The sequence below is a fragment of the Pristiophorus japonicus genome, chromosome 23 (genome assembly GCF_044704955.1).
Source record: "Pristiophorus japonicus isolate sPriJap1 chromosome 23, sPriJap1.hap1, whole genome shotgun sequence".
Taxonomy (NCBI): Eukaryota; Metazoa; Chordata; class Chondrichthyes; family Pristiophoridae; genus Pristiophorus; species Pristiophorus japonicus.
The window spans coordinates 7,630,831-7,646,613 of NC_091999.1; the positions used below are offsets into that span (position 1 = coordinate 7,630,831).

The 15,783-nt window shown below is 43.6% G+C and overlaps 2 non-coding genes across 2 annotated transcripts; both read right to left on the reverse strand.

Moving 5' to 3' along the window:
- Window positions 1–7,704: 7,704 nt before the first annotated feature.
- trnas-uga (transfer RNA serine (anticodon UGA)) lies at window positions 7,705–7,786 on the reverse strand. Its single transcript has one exon. It is a non-coding gene; the product is annotated as a tRNA-Ser (tRNA).
- Window positions 7,787–8,772: 986 nt separating this feature from the next.
- trnas-uga (transfer RNA serine (anticodon UGA)) lies at window positions 8,773–8,854 on the reverse strand. The gene has a single exon. It is a non-coding gene; the product is annotated as a tRNA-Ser (tRNA).
- Between the last annotated feature and the right edge of the window lie 6,929 nt (window positions 8,855–15,783).

Here is a 15,783-nt window from a genome sequence, read left to right on the forward strand (position 1 = left end):
GGTTTTAGCATCAGTAATTCTATTTCACCGTTTAACCATGTCCCTGCAGAACTGATCCTGATGTCGGTGGAATAATGTCCCACACCTTTCAACACTGCCATTTCTTTCTCATTTGCAATAATCTGCGATATTCACACTCCATACGATTAGAAAAACTAAAAAATGAGCCAAATTAGCGAGAGTGATTCTGTCTGTCGATCCCTCTGCATCTCTAAGGCACTCTGTGTCGGTCCGCCGAGGGGCGTGTATTTTTGGTTGTGTGTGTGTCTCTGTGTCTGTCTATCTGTATGTATGTCTCTGTGTCTGTGCATCTGTCTCTGGGAATCATCACCATGAATTTGGTGTGTCCTGAAACTTTTAAAAAAGACTTGGGGAAAATAATACGGTTGTGAAATTTGGTATGGGCTTTGGTTCAGTGGTGGTATTCTCGACTGAATCAGGAGTTTGTGTGTTCAAGTCCCACTCCTGAGACTTGAGCATATAATGTTGGCTGAAACTCAAGTGCAGTGCTTGGGGAATTTTGTATTGTTGAGGCTGTTGTCGGAAATGTTAAATTGAAGCTCCGTCTGCACCCATCGGGTGGATGTGAAAGTTCCCATAGCATTTTTCAAAAAAGAATAGGGGAGTTGCCCCGTGTCAATATCACTAAAAATGTTGGAAACGGCTCACTGAAAACATGTATGTATGTGATTGTCCGTGGGGTGGAATTGATCCCCAGATTATCAGAGGGACAGAATGGGGCTTCTGACAGGACCAGGATGGCCGAGTGGTTAAGATGTTGGGCTTAAAATCCAGTGGATTTATACCCGTGTGGGTTTGTGCACCAGTCCGAGTAACTCGTCAATTAACACTGATTTCCTCCCATCCTGCTCAGCGCTACCCGATTGTCATCTGTTGAATCTGCACTTTCCTGTAACTCTGTGACACTCTCAACTGACAAACAAATGGAATTGTGAAATGTGTCTCTGCCTCTCTCCTTAGACATCAGCACATGTATTTGTGTGTTTGACTCTTTGTCTCTGTCTCTCAATTTGCCTGTCCTTTTCTCACAGTGTCCAGTTCTGTTCCAATGGGATTATCTCAGTCTGTTTGTCTCTCTCTTTCCCAGAATCTCTGTCTGCCTATGTCTCTCTTTTTGTCTCTTTCTCTAACCTGCTGAGAATTTCCATCATTTTCTGTTTTTATCCCTGTCTCTCCCTCTCTATCTCTCCCTCTCTTTGTCTCTTTCTTTTTCCCTGTCTTTCTATCACGCTTTGCACACCTCTTTACAGAGCACACTTAGATCTCTGTGTATGTGTGTGTTTGGGTCTTTGCCTCACTCAGTCTGTCTCTCCCTCTCAGTCTCACAACTTCTGTCTCTCTTTGTCTCTATCTCGCTGTCTATCTCTCCCTGTTTTCTGTTTGTCTCTGTCTCTCAATGTGTCTGTCTCTTTCTCACGGTGTTCAATTATGTTCACAGCTCGATTCCTGTGCTGACAGAATCGGCACAACCATTTTTTCGTTAGTGTAGTGGTGAGTATCCCCCCCCTGTTACGCGGGAGACCGGGGTTCACTTCCCCGACGAGGAGTAAGCATTTTTTAAATGGAGAATTTTACTTCTGTTTCTTGGTATGTATTCAGATTGAAAAGTTCGAAAACAGTATAGAAGTGGAAAAATTCAACAAGAGATGATTGTCTTTTCCATATTTTTAGCTAATGGAGACGTTTTCGGGACCATGTGTCCTTCTGCTGCAGAGGGAGGAAGATTGAGATATTGTCGGAGTAGCACATAAAGCAGCAGAGACCCAGTAGTCTTGGCCGAGTGGTTTCAGGCGAATGAACTAGAAATCCATTGTGGTTTCCCGGCGCAGGTTCGAATCCTGTCGACTATGGGTTTTAGCATGAGTCATTCTATTTCACCGTTTAACCAGGTCCCTGAAGAACTGATCCTGATATCGGTGGAATAACGTCCCACATATTTCAACACTGCCATTTCTTTCTCATTTGCATTAATCTGCAATATTCACGATACTTCCGGATAGAAAAACTCAAAAATCAGCCAAATTAGCGAGAGTGATTCTGCCTGTCTATCTGTGTAGGTCCGCCGAGGGGCGTATATTTTTGGTTGTGTGTGTGTGTCTCTCTGTTTCTGTCCATCTGTATGTATGTCTCTGTATATGTGCATCTGTCTGTGGATATCATCACCATGAATTTGTTATGTCCTGGAACTTTTCAAAAAGTTGGGGAAAATAATACGGTTGTGAAATTTGGTATGGGCTTTGGTTCAGTGGTGGCAATCTCGACTGAATCCGGAGTTTGTGTGTTCAAGTCCCACTCCTGAGATGTGAGCATATGATGTTGGCTGACACTCAAGTGCAGTACTTGGGGAATTTTGCATTGTTGAAGCTGGTATAGGTTAAATTGAAGCTCTGTCTGCACCTTCGTGTGGATGTGAAAGTTCCCATAGAATTATTCAAAAAAGAACAGGGCAATTGCCTGCGTGTCAATGTTACAAAAAATGGTGGAAACTGCTCACTGAAAACATTTATGTATGGGATTGTCCGTGGGGTGGAATTGAACCCCAGATTATCAGAGGGACAGAATGGGGCTACTGACAGGACCAGGATGGTCGAGTGGTTAAGATGTTGGGCCTAAAATCCAGTGGATTTCTACCCGTGTGGGTTTGTGCACCAGTCCGAGTAACTCATTAATTTAACACTGATTTCCTCCCATCCTGCTTGTCATCTGATTGTCCCGATTGTCAACTGTTGAATCTGCACTTTCCTGTAACTCTGTGACACTCTCAACTGACAAACAAATGGAATTGTCAAATGTGTCTCTACCTCTCTCATTAGACATCAGTATAGACATAAAAACATAGAAACATAGAAAATAGGTGCAGGAGTAGGCCATTCGGCCCTTCGAGCCTGCACCGCCATTCAATGAGTTCATGGCTGAACATGCAATTTCAGTACCCCATTCCTGCTTTCGCACCATACCTCTTGATCCCTCTAGTAGTAAGGACGACATATAACTCCGTTTTGAATATATTTAGTGAATTGGCCTCAACAACTTTCAGTGGTGAGAATTCCACAGTTTCGCCACTCTCTGGGTGAAGAAGTCTCTCCTCATCTCGGTCCTAAATGGCTTACCCCTTATCCTTAGACTGTGACCCCTGGTTCTGGACTTCCCCAACATTGGGAACATTCTTCCTGCATCTAACCTGTCTAACCCCGTCAGAATTTTAAATGTTTCTTTGAAATACCCTCTCATTCTTCTGAACTCCAGTGAATAAAAGCCCAGTCGATCCAGTCTTTCTTGATATGTCAGTCCCGCCATCCCAAGAATCAGTCTGGTGAACCTGTGCTGCACTCCCTCAATCACTCCCTCAATAGCAAGAATGTCCTTCCTCAAGTTAGGAGACCAAAACTGTACACAATACTCCAGGTGTGGCCTTACCAAGGCCCTGTACAAACTGTAGTAACACCTCCCTGCCCTGTCCTAAAATCTCCTCGCTTTGAAGGCCAACATGCCATTTGCTTTCTTAACCTCCTGCTGTATCTGCATGACAACCTTCAATGACTGATGTACCATGACACCCAGGTCTCGTTGCACCTTCCCTTTTCCTAATCTGTCACCATTTAGATAATAGTCTGTCTCTCTGTTTTTACCACCAAAGTGGATAACCTCACATTTATCCACATTATACTTCATCTGCCATGCATTTGCCCACTCACCTAACCTATCCAAGTCACTCTGCAGCCTCATAGCATCCTCCTCGCAGCTCACACTGCCACCCAACTTAGTGTCATCCGCAAATTTGGAGATACTACATTTAATCCCCTCGTCTAAATCATTAATGTACAATGTAAACAGCTGGGGCCCCAGCACAGATCCTTGCGGTACGCCACTAGTCACTGCCTGCCATTCTGAAAAGTACCAGTTCTAAATCCACGTCAACACACTACCCACAATCCCATGTGCATTAACTTTGCGCATTAATCTCGTGTGTGGGACCTTGTCGAAAGCCTTCTGAAAGTCCAAATACACCACATCAACTGGTTCTCCCTTGTCCACTCTACTGGAAACATCCTCAAAAAATTCCAGAAGCTTTGTCAAGCATAATTTCCCTTTCACAAATCCATGCTGACGTGGACCTATCATGTCACCTATTTCCAAATGCGCTGCTATGACATCCTTAATAATTGATTCCATCATTTTACCCACTACCGATGTCAGGCTGACCGGTCTATAATTTCCTGTTTTCTCTCTCCCTCCTTTCTTGAAAAGTGGGGATACATTGGCTACCCTCCACTCCATAGGAACTGATCCAGAGTCTATGGAATGTTGGAAAATGACTGTCTATACATCCACTATTTCCAAGCCACCTCCTTAAGTACTCTGGGATGCAGTCCATCAGGCCCTGGGGATTTATCGGCCTTCAATCCCATCAATTCCCCCAATACATTGCCCGACTATTCAGGATTTCCCTCAGTTCTTCCTTCTTACCAGATCCTCTGACACCTTTTATATCCAGAAGGTTGTTTGTGTCCTCCTTTGTGAATACTGAACCAAAGTACTTGTTCAATTGGTCTGCCATTGCTTTGTTCCCCGTTATGACTTCCCCTGATTCTGACTGCAGGGGACCTACGTTTGTCTTTACGAACCTTTTTCTCTTTACATATCTATGGAAACTTTTGCAATCCGTCTTAATGTTCCCTGCAAGCTTCCTCTCGTACTCTATTTTCCCTGCCCTTATCAAACCCTTTGTCCTCCTCTGCTGAGACAGAAACAAAGAGAGAGAGAAAGACTCACACACACAAACACATCTACTGATGTCTAAATAGCGAGAGGCTGAGACACATTTCACAAATCCATTTCCTTGTCAGTTGAGAGTGTCACAGAGTTAGAGGAAAATGCAGATTCAACAGATGACAAGCGGGTCGCACTGAGCAGGATGGGAGGAAATCAGTGTTAAATTAAACAATTAGTTGGAGTGGAGCGCGAAAACACGCGGGTATAAATCCATTGGATCTTACGCCCAACGCCTTAACCACTCGGCCATCCTGGGCCTGTCAGAAGCCCCATTCTGTTCCTCTGATAATCTGCAGTTGAATTGCACTCCCACAGACACACACATACACAGATGTTTTCAGTGAGAAGTTTCCAACATTTTTACTAATATTGATACGGGGGCAACTCCCCGAATCTTTTTTGAATAATGCTATGGGAACTTTCACATCCACCCGATGGGTTCAGACGGAGCTTCAATTTAACATTTCCTACAACAGCTTCGACAATACATAATTCCCCAAGTACTGCACTTCAACATTATATGCTCAAGTCTCAGGAGTGGGACTTGAACACACAAACTCCTGATTCATTTGAAAATGCCGCCACTGAACCAAAGCAAATACCAAATTTCACAACCGTATTATTTTCCCCAAATTTTTGAAAAGTTCCAGGACATACCAAATTCATGGTGATGATTTCCACAGACAGATGCACAGACACAGAGACACACACAAAACCAAAAATATACGCCCCCTGACGGACAACACAGAATGCCTTACACGTATAGAGGGATAGACAGGCAGAATCACGTTCGCTAATTTGGCTGATTTTTGCGTTTTTCTATCCGTATGTATCGTCAATATTGCAGGTTAATGCAAATGAGAAAGAAATGGCAGTGTTGAAAGGTGTGGGACGTTATTCCACCGATACCAGGATCAGTTCTGCAGGGACCTGGTTAAACGGTGAAATAGAATGAATCATGCTAAAACCCGTAGTCGGCAGGATTCCAACCTGCACGGGGAAACCCCAATGGATTTCTAGTCTATCGCCTTAACCACTATGTCACGACTACTGCATCTCTACCGATTTAAATGTTACTCAGATATATCACAATTATCCATCCCTCTGCAACAGAAGGACACATAGTCCTGAAAACATCCCCATTTGCGAAAAATATGGAAAAGACAATCACCGCTTCCTAAATTTTTCCACTCCTATACTGTTTTCGAACTTTTTGATCTGAATGCATAACCAAGAAACAGAAGTAAAATGCTCCATTTGAAAAATGCTTACTCCCCGTCAGGGAATTGAACCCCGGTTTATCGCGTGATAAGCGAGGAAACTCAGCACTATACGAACAAGGAACTGACGTGCGCGCAACTTACCAGAGCAGGAATCGAGCTGTGAACTGAATTGGACACCGTCAGAAAGAGACAGACACATTGAGAGACAGAGACAAACAGAGAACAGGGAGAGATAGACAGCGAGTTAGAGACAAAGAGAGACAGAAGGTGTGAGACTGAGAGGGAGAGACAGACTGAGTGAGACAAAGACCCAAACACATACATACACAGAGATCCACGTGTGCTCTGTAAAGAGATAGGCAAAAAGTGATAGAAAGACAGGGAAAAAGAAAGAGACAAAGAGAGAGAGAGGTAGAGAGAGAGAAAGAGACAGGGTTAAAGACAGAAAATGATGGGAATTCTCAGCAGGTGAGAGAAAGAGACAAACAGAGGCAGGCAAAGAGAGACAGATAGGCAGAGACATAGACAGACAGAGATAGTGGGAAAGAGAGAGACAAACAGACAGAGAGATTGAGAGAATCCCATTGGAACAGAACTGGACACTGTGAGAGACAGAAAAATTGAAAGACAGAGACAAACAGAGCAACAGGGAGAGACAGACAGAGTGAGACAAAGAGTCAAACACACAAACACATATACTGATGGCTAAGGAGAGAGGCAGAGACACATTTCACAATTACATTTGTGTGTCAGTTGAGAGTGTCACAGAGTTACAGGAAAGTGCAGATTCAACAGATGACAATCGGGTAGCGCTGAGCAGGATGGGAGGAAATCAGTGTTAATTGACGAGTTACTGGGAGTGGTGCACAAACCCACACGGGTATAAATCCACTGGATTTTAAGCCCAACATCTTAACCACTCGGCCATCCTGGTCCTGTCAGAAGCCCCATTCTGTCCCTCTGATAATCTGGGGATCAATTCCACCCCACGGACAATCACAAACATATATGTTTTCAGTGAGCCGTTTCCAACATGTTTAGTGATATTGACACGGGGCAACTGCCCTATTCTTTTTGAAAAATGCTATGGGAACTTTCACATCCACCCGATGGGTGCAGACGGAGCTTCAATTTAATATTTACGACAACAGCCTCAACAATACAAAATTCCCCAAGCACTGCACTTGCGTTTCAGCCAACATTATATGCTCAAGTCTCAGGAGTGGGACTTGAACACACAAACTCCTGATTCAGTCGAGAATGCCACCACTGAACCAAAGCCCATAACAAATTTCACAACCGTATTATTTTCCCCAAGTCTTTTTTTAAAGTTCCAGGACATACCAAATTCATGGTGATGATTCCCACAGACAGATGCACAGACACAGAGACATACAAACAGATAGACAGACACAGAGACACACACACACAACCAAAAATACACGCCCCTCGGCGGACCTACACAGAGTGCCTTAGAGATGCAGAGGGATAGACAGACAGAATCACTCTCGCTAATTTGGCACATTTTTTAGTTTTTCTATTCGTTTGTATTGTGAATATCGCAGATTATTGCAAATGAGAAAGAAATGGCAGTGTTGAAAGGTGTGGGACATTATTCCACTGATATCAGGATGAGTTCTGCAGGGACCTGGTTAAACGGTGAAATAGAATGACTCATGATAAAACCCGTAGTCGGCAGAATTCGAACCTACGTGGGGAAACCCCAATGGATTTCAAGTCCATCGCCTGAACCACTCGGACACGACTACTGGGTCTTTGCTGCTTTAAATGTTACTCAGATATATCTCAATCATCCATCCCTCTGCAGCAGAAGGACACATAGTCCCGAAAACGTTTCCGTTTGCTAACAATATGGAAAAGACAATCACCTCTTGCTGAATTTCAGTGTTAATTGACGAGTTACTAGGAGTGGTGCACAAACCCCCACAGGTATAAATCCACTGGATTTTAAGCCCAACATCTTAACCACTCGGCCATCCTGGTCCTGTCAGAAGCCCCATTCTGTCCATCTGATAATCTGGGGATCAATTCCACCCCACGGACAATCACAAACATACATGTTTTCAGTGAGCCTTTTCCAACATTTTTAGTGATATTGACACGGGGCAACTCCCCTATTCTTTTTTGAAAAATGCTATGGGATTTTTCATATCCACTCAATGAGTGCAGACGGAGCTTCAATTTAACATTTCCGACATCAGCCTCAACAATACAAAATTCCCCAAGTACTGCACTTGCGTTTCAGCCAACATTATATGCTCAAGTCTCAGGAGTGGGACTTGAACACACAAACTCCTGATTCAGTCGAGAATGCCACCACTGAACCAAAGCCCAGAACAAATTTCACAACCGTATTATTTTCCCCAAGTCTTTTTTTAAAGTTCCAGGACATACCAAATTCATGGTGATGATTCCCAGAGACAGATGCACAGACACAGAGACAAACAACAGATAGACAGACACAGAGACACACACACAACCAAAAATACACGCCCCTCGGCGGACCTACACAGAGTGCCTTAGAGATGCAGAGGGATAGACAGGCAGAATCACTCTCGCTAATTTGGCACATTTTTTAGTTTTTCTATTTGTTTGTATTGTGAATATCGCAGATTATTGCAAATGAGAAAGAAATGGCAGTGTTGAAAGGTGTGGGACATTATTCCACTGATATCAGGATGAGTTCTGCAGGGACCTGGTTAAACGGTGAAATAGAATGACTCATGATAAAACCCGTAGTCGGCAGAATTCGAACCTACGTGGGGAAACCCCAATGGATTTCAAGTCCATCGCCTTAACCACTCGGACACGACTACTGGGTCTTTGCTGCTTTAAATGTTACTCAGATATATCTCAATCATCCATCCCTCTGCAGCAGAAGGACATATAGTCCCGAAAACGTCTCCGTTTGCTAAAAATATGGAAAAGACAATCACCTCTTGCTGAATTTTTCCACTTCTATACTGTTTTCGAACTTTTCAATTTGAATACACACCAAGAAACAGAAGTAAAATTCTCGTTTTGAAAAAACCCACTCTTCATCGGGGAACTGAACCCCGGTCTCCCGCGTGATAGAGGGGGGTGGGGTATACTCACCACTATACTAACGAGAAAGTGGAGCGTTTATCTTCTCTAAGAGCAGGCTTCGAGCTGTTAACAGAATTGAACACCGTGAGAAACAGACAGACACATTGAGAGACAGAGACAAACAGAGAACAGGGAGAGATAGACAGCGAGTTAGAGACAAAGAGAGACAGAAGGTGTGAGACTGAGATGGAGAGACAGACTGAGTGAGACAAAGACCCAAACACACACATACACACAGATCCGCGTCTGCTCTGTAAAGAGATAGGCAAAGAGTGATAGAAAGGCAGGGAAAAAGAAAGCGACGAAGAGAGAGAGAGAGAGAGAGAGCGAGAGACAGGGATAAAAATAGAAAATGATGGAAATTCTCAGCAGGTTAGAGAAAGAGACAAACGGGCAGAGACATAGACAGACAGAGATGGTGGAAAAGAGAGAGACAAACAGACAAACAGATTGAGAGAATCCCATTGGAACAGGACTGGACAATGTGAGGAAGAGACTGGCAAATTGAGAGACAGAGACAAACACAGAGAGACAGACAGATTGAGACAAAGAGTCAAACACATATACTGATGTGTAAGAAGAGAGGCAGAGACGCATTTCACAATTCCATTTGTTTGTCAGTTGAGAGTGTCACAGAGTTACAGGAAAGTGCAGATTCAACAGATGACAATCGGGTAGCGCTGAGCAGGATGGGAGGAAATCAGTGTTAATTGACGAGTTACTCGGACTGGTGCACAAACCCACACGGGTATAAATCCACTGGATTTTAAGCCCAACATCTTAACCACTCGGCCATCCTGGTCCTGTCAGAAGCCCCATTCTGTCCCTCTGATAATCTGGGGATCAATTCTACCCCACGGACAATCACAAACATATATGTTTTCAGTGAGCCGTTTCCAACATTTTTTGTGGTATTGACACGGGGCAACTCCCCTATTCTTTTTTGAAAACTGCTATGGGAATTTTCACATCCACCCGATGGGTGCAGACGGAGCTTCAATTTAACATTTCCGACAACAGCCTCAACAATACAAAATTCCCCAAGTACTGCACCTGCGTTTCAGCCAACATTATATGCTCAAGTCTCAGGAGTGTGACTTGAACACACAAACTCCTGATTCAGTCGAGAATGCCACCACTGAACCAAAGCCCATAACAAATTTCACAACCATATTATTTTCCCCAAGTCTTTTTTTAAAGTTCCAGGACATACCAAATTCATGGTGATGATTCCCACAGACAGATGCAGAGACACAGAGACATACAAAGTGACAGACAGACACAGAGACACACACACACAACTAAAAATATATGCCCCTCGGCGGACCCACACAGAGTGATTCGAGATGCAGATGGAGAGACAGGCAGAATCACTCTCGCTAATTTGGCTGATTTTTTAGTTTTTCTATCCGTATGTATTGTGAATATCGCAGATTATTGCAAATGAGAAAGAAATGGCAGTGTTGAAAGGTGTAGGAAGTTATTCCACCGATATCAGGATCAGTTCTGCAGGGACCTGGTTAAACGGTGAAATAGAATGAATTATGCTAAAACCCGCAGTCGGCAGGATTCGAACCTGCGCGGGGAAACCCCAATGGATTTCTCGTCTATCGCCTTAACCACTCGGACACGACTACTGGGAGTCTACCGTTTTAAATGTTACTCAGATATATCTCAATCATCCATCCCTCTGCAGCAGAAGGACACATAGTCCCGAAAACGTTTCCGTTTGCTAACAATATGGAAAAGACAATCACCTCTTGCTGAATTTCAGTGTTAAATTGACGAGTTACTAGGACTGGTGCACAAACCCCCACAGGTATAAATCCACTGGATTTTAAGCCCAACATCTTAACCACTCGGCCATCCTGGTCCTGTCAGAAGCCCCATTCTGTCCATCTGATAATCTGGGGATCAATTCCACCCCACGGACAATCACAAACATACATGTTTTCAGTGAGCCTTTTCCAACATTTTTAGTGATATTGACACGGGGCAACTCCCTTATTCTTTTTTGAAAAATGCTATGGGATTTTACATATCCACTCAATGAGTGCAGACGGAGCTTCAATTTAACATTTCCGACAACAGCCTCAACAATACAAAATTCCCCAAGTACTGCACTTGCGTTTCAGCCAACATTATATGCTCAAGTCTCAGGAGTGGGACTTGAACACACAAACTCCTGATTCAGTCGAGAATGCCACCACTGAACCAAAGCCCAGAACAAATTTCACAACCATATTATTTTCCCCAAGTCTTTTTTAAAAGTTCCAGGACATACCAAATTCATGGTGATGATTCCCAGAGACAGATGCACAGACACAGAGACAAATACAGATAGACAGACACAGAGACACACACAACCAAAAATATACGCCCCTCGGCGGACCTACACAGAGTGCCTTAGAGATGCAGAGGGATAGACAGGCAGAATCACTCTCGCTAATTTGGCTGATTTTTGCGTTTTTCTATCCGTATGTATCGTGAATATTGCAGATTAATGCAAATGAGAAAAAAAATGGCAGTGTTGAAAGGTGTGGGACATTATTCCACCGATATCAGGATCAGTTCTGCAGCGACCTGGTTAAACGGTGAAATAGAATGAATTGTGCTAAAACACGTATTTGGCAGGATTCCAACCTGCACGGGGAAACCCCAATGGATTTTTAATCCATCGTCTTAACCACTCGGCCACGACTACTGCGTCTCCACCACTTTAAATGTTGCTCAGATATATCTCAATCATCCATCCCTCTGCAGCAGAAGGACATAGAAACAGAGAAACAGAGAAAATAGGTGCAGGAGTAGGCCATTCGGCCCTTGGAGCCTGCACCGCCATTCAATGAGTTCATGGCTGAACATGCAACTTCAGTACCCCATTCCTGCTTTCTCGCCATTCCCCTTGATCCCCCTAGTAGTAAGGACTACATCTAACTCCTATTTGAATATATTTAGTGAATTAGCCTCAACAACTTTCTGTGGTAGAGAATTCCACAGGTTCACCACTCTCTGGGTGAAGAAGTTTCTCCTCATTTCGGTCCTAAATGGCTTACCCCTTATCCTTGAAACCATATAGTCCCGAAAATGTCTTCGTTTGCTAAAAATATGGAAAAGACAATCAGCTAGTGCTGAATTTTTCTACTCTGCACTGTTTTTGAAATTTTTATTAGGAATACATACCAAGAAACAGAAGTAAACTTCCCCGTCGGGGAATGACGGGAATCCCCGTCATCCTCCAGCATGACTGGTGGATACACTCACCACTATGCTAACGAGGAAAAGGCATAGGTACATTCTGTCAGAGCAGGCATCGAGCTGTGAACAGAATTGGACACCGTGAGAATGAGACAGACAAATTGAGAGACAGGGATAAACAGATAACAGGGAGAGACAGACAGCGAGTTAGAGACAAAGAGAGACAGAAGATGTGAGACTGAGAGGGAGAGGCAGACTGAGTGAGACAAAGACCCAAACACACATATACACAGAGATGTGTGTGTGCTCTGTAAAGAGATAGGCAAAGAGTGATAGAAAGACAGAGAAAAAGACAGGGGAAAAGAGAGAGACAAAGAGAGAGACAGGATAGAGAGAGAGAGACAGGGATAAAAACAGAAAATGATGGAAATTCTCAGCAGGTTAGAGAAAGAGACAAACAGAGAGACAGACGGGCAGAGACATAGTCAGACAGAGATGGTGGGAAAGAGAGAGACAAACAGACAGAGTGACTGAGATAATCCCCTTGGAACAGAACTGGACACTGTGAGAAAGAGACAGGCAAATTGAGAGACAGAGACAAACAGAGAAACAGGTACAGACAAAAGCAAAGAGAGAGAGGCAGAGTGAGACAGAGTGAAACAGAGTGAAAGATTCAAACACATCTCTAAAGAGAGATAGGCAGATACTGAGAGGCACAGATACATTGCACAATTCCATTTCTTTGTCAGTTAAGAGTGTCACAGAGTTGGAGGGAGATGCAGATTCAACAGATGACAATCGAGTATTACTGAACAGGATGGGCTGAAATCAGTGTTAAATTAAGATTTACGAGGAGTGGGGTTCGAATCCAGGCTGGTATAAAACCACTTAATCTTACGTCCCATGCCTTAACCACTCGGCTTTTCAGCGTTTGGCTTCTGTCCCTGTGAGAATCTGAGCGTTAATTCCAACGCACAGCATTTTCGAACATTCTTAGTAATAATGACAAGAGGGCAAATCCCCTAGTCTTTTTCGAATAATACTGTGGGAACTGTCATATCCAACCGAGGGTGCAGACGGAGCATCAATTTAACATTTCATCGGAATGTCAACAACTTCAACAATTCCCCGGGTACTGCACTTGTGTGTCAGACAAGATTATATGCTCAAGTCTCAGGAGTGGGACTTGAAAACACAAACTCTTGATTCAGTCGAGAATGCCACCACTGAACCAAAGCCGATACCAAAGTTCACAACCGTATTATTTTCCCCAAGTCTTTTTAAAAAGTTCCAGGACATACCAAATTCATGGTGATGATTTTCACAGACAGGTGCACATACACAGAGACATACATACAGATAGACAGACACGGAGAGACACACATACAAAACCAAAAATATACACCCACCAACGGACATATACAGAGTGCCTTAGACATATAGAGGGATAGACAGGCAGAATCACTCTTGCTAATTTGGCTGATTATTGTTCTATTTCTCTCCTTTTGTATCCTTATGAATACTTGCAGATCAATGAAAATGAGACAAAAATAGGAAGTGTAGAATATTTTGGGACGTTATTCCGCCCATCTCAGGATCAGCTTTGCAGATAGAAATAATGTAATAGGTATCAGGTCAATGATTTTTAATTCACTGATTGAATCCCAGCGAGAGCTGTAATCGGAGCGGGGCGTCATGCTCTGCTAAGCAAATGACACAGAATGTGCAGCACACAAACCAGACTTTCAGACCGACTGCTCCATGCTGGCGTTGATGCTCCACACAAGGCATCCCCACCCCACCATCCCCCCATCACACTTCTTCACCTCACCCTATTAGCATAACCCTCTATTCCTTTCTCCCCCATTTGTTTATCTCCCGTCCCATTAAATTGATCTGTAGTATTCGCCTCAACCACTGCCTGGGGTGGCGGGTTACACATTCTGACAGCTCTGTGTACAGAGGCTTCTCCTGAAATCCTTGTTCGATTTATTGGTGATTGTCCTTTCATCATGGCCCCTATTTTTGGTCTCATAATTATTTCATGATCTTTAAAATCTACTTTAAACTGTGCTTGCATTTCTGCTGTCGCCTATATCAGAGTAGAGTAACGATGAGAATCTGACTCGAAAACAGCAGAGCCTCGATTCTACACATGAGACAAGGACTCAATGGCTTCTGTTATCACAGAATCACAGATTCACACAGCACAGAAAGAGGCCATTCGGTCCATCATGCTCGTCCCGGCTCTGTGAATGAGCTATTCAATCTGCTCCACTCCCCTGTTCTGTTCCCAGAGCCCTTCAAATCTCTCACTTACAGTATCGATGCCAATTCCCTTTTGAAAGTTACTGTTGAATCTGCTCATATCCTATTTTCAGGGAGTACAATCCAGATCACATAAACTCGCTGTGCAAAACAAATTCTCCTCATGTGAAGGCGCTGTGTCTCAGTGCGAGGAGCATTCATAATAAGATGGATGAATTAACTGCGCAGATAGCTGTTAATAGATATGATGTAATTGGGATTACAGAGACATGGCTCCAGGGTGACCAAGGCTGGGAACTCAACATCCACCTTGATGTTGAGTATTCAACATTCAAGAAGGATAGACAGCAAGGAAAAGGAGATGGGGTAGCGTTGCTGGTTATAGAGGAGATTAACGCAATAGTAAGGAAGAACATTATCTTGGATGACGTGGAATCTGTAAGGTTAGAAACTGCGGAACACCAAAAGGGCACCAAAGGGCTAGTGGGAATTGTGTACAGACCACCAAACAGTAGTAGTGGGGTTGAGGACAGCATCAAACAAGAAATTGGGGATGCGTGGAATAAAGGTACAGCAGTTATCATGAAGGACTTTAATCTACACATAGATTGGGCTAAACAAACTGGTAGCAATACGGTGGAAGAGGATTTGCTGGAGTGCATAGGGGCTCGTTTTCTCGACCAATATGTCGAGGAACCAACTCGAGAGCAGGCCATCCCAGACTGGGTATTGTGTAATGAGAGAGGACTAATTGGCATTCATGATATGCGATGCCCCTTGGGGAAGAGTGACAATTCGTCGTTAAGATGGAGAGTGACAGTTAATTCAGATACTAGGGTCATGAACTTAAAGAAAGGTAACTTCGCTGGTATGAGACGTGAATTGGCTAGGATAGACTGGCGAATGATACTTAAAGTGGATAGGCAATGGCAGACATTTAAAGATCACATGGACGTACTTGAACAATTGTACATCCCTGTCTGGAATAAAAATAAAACGGGGAAGGTGGCTCAACCGTGGCTAACAAGGGAAATTAGGCATAGTGTTAAATCCAAGGAAGAGGCATATAAATTGGCCAAAAAAGCAACAAATCTGAAGACACGGAGAAATTTTGAATTCACTCGAGGAGGACAAAGGGTTTAATTAGGAGGGGGAAATAGAGTATGAGAGGAAGCTTGCAGAAAACAACAAC